Raw genomic sequence first — 1,384 nt, 5'->3', positions numbered from 1 at the left:
GCCACGGCCACGGCTGCCGCGCCCGTCAGCGGTGACACGAGTGACTCCAGCCGAGGGGCCGCGGATGACCAGGCCAGCGAGGGCGGCATGGAGATGATGAGCGTTTGCGGCGGGAACGACGACGAGGGCAGCAGGACGGAGAACGATAGGTATTTATTGGGACGGGCGAGAACGAGGGAATAGGAGGGTGATATACTGTTCCTTCTGACTGTCTCTTACCCTGTGAATTCCACCGAAAATGACATGTGTACTGTCCGCCTTCCGTATCGCGAATGACCGAGTATAAAGTATTGTGACGGGCGAGAACGAGCGACTGTGAGGGTGATACGTATACTGTTCCTTCTGACTTTACTCTGTGAATTCCACCGCAAATAATGACTATATCTTAATCCTTAGAGAGAATGATCGAATATGTTGTTGATATAAAGTAATCTTATAGGTTGTGTCTCGCACCCTTTATAAATTCCGCCCAAGCTGCATGACAACTCGCATCTTCCGTTTACATCGCGGGCTTGAGCTATCTTATTTAATCTTTGCCGCCTCTTGCAGACTCCTTATGTTCTTATGCGAAAATTAAAGACTCTCTCTCTCTCTCTCTCTCTCTCTCTCTCTCTCTCTCTCTCTCTCTCTCTCTCTCTCTCCCCCCCCCCCCAGAAGCGAGGATGATCGAGCTCCTGACGACGACCGGGTCGACACTAGCAGCGAAACCGGCGGCCTGGTCCCTTACGTCCCCACGAGGCGCAGCAAGGGGGGTGAGCGAGCCGTGAAGGACCAAGCCTACTGGGAAAGGCGGCGCAAGAACAACGAGGCGGCCAAGCGATCCAGGGACGCCCGCCGAGCCAAGGAGGAGGAAATAGCCATCCGCGGGGCCTTCTTGGAGCAGGAAAACATGAAACTGCGCGCCGAGCTATCCACGCTCAAGTCCGAGACGGCGAAGTTACGTTGTCTATTGTATAACAGCTGAATAGAGGGTGGATTTTCTCTGTGTCTGTCTGTCACTCTATCTATCTCTTATTTTTTTATTTCTCTCTCTCTCTCTCTCTCTCTCTCTCTCTCTCTCTCTCTCTCTCTCTCTCTCTCTCTCTCTCTCTCTCTCTCTCTCTCTCTCTCTCTCTCTCTCGACCAGAAATTAATCCCATTGTGTGTGTGTGTGTGTGTGTGTGTGTGTGTGTGTGTGTGTAGGTTCACTTCAAAAAAACTAAAAAACAAAAAAACACATTCATCAACCTGTACATACATTGAGCTTCATGAATGACAATGTTGTTATTATATATGCATTTTGTTTTTAAGTTTTCTAGCGATAAAATGAAACCTCCACGGAAACAAATGGTTCTGTCTGTGGCGATTTTAGCAACAATCATCATTATTATCATTATCATTGTTA

The 1,384-nt window shown here is 48.9% G+C and overlaps 1 long non-coding RNA gene across 1 annotated transcript; it reads left to right on the top strand.

Annotated features, from left to right (window-relative positions):
• On the top strand, positions 1 to 1,111 carry LOC126998244 (uncharacterized). Its single transcript, XR_007752723.1, has 2 exons — positions 1 to 149; positions 655 to 1,111. It is a non-coding gene; the product is annotated as an uncharacterized LOC126998244 (long non-coding RNA).
• Positions 1,112 to 1,384: the final 273 nt, after the last annotated feature.

Source organism: Eriocheir sinensis, chromosome 13, assembly GCF_024679095.1.
Source record: "Eriocheir sinensis breed Jianghai 21 chromosome 13, ASM2467909v1, whole genome shotgun sequence".
NCBI classification, from domain to species: Eukaryota; Metazoa; Arthropoda; class Malacostraca; order Decapoda; family Varunidae; genus Eriocheir; species Eriocheir sinensis.
Note: the sequence above shows the minus strand (reverse complement) of the source record. Positions and strands in the feature narration are given on the sequence as shown.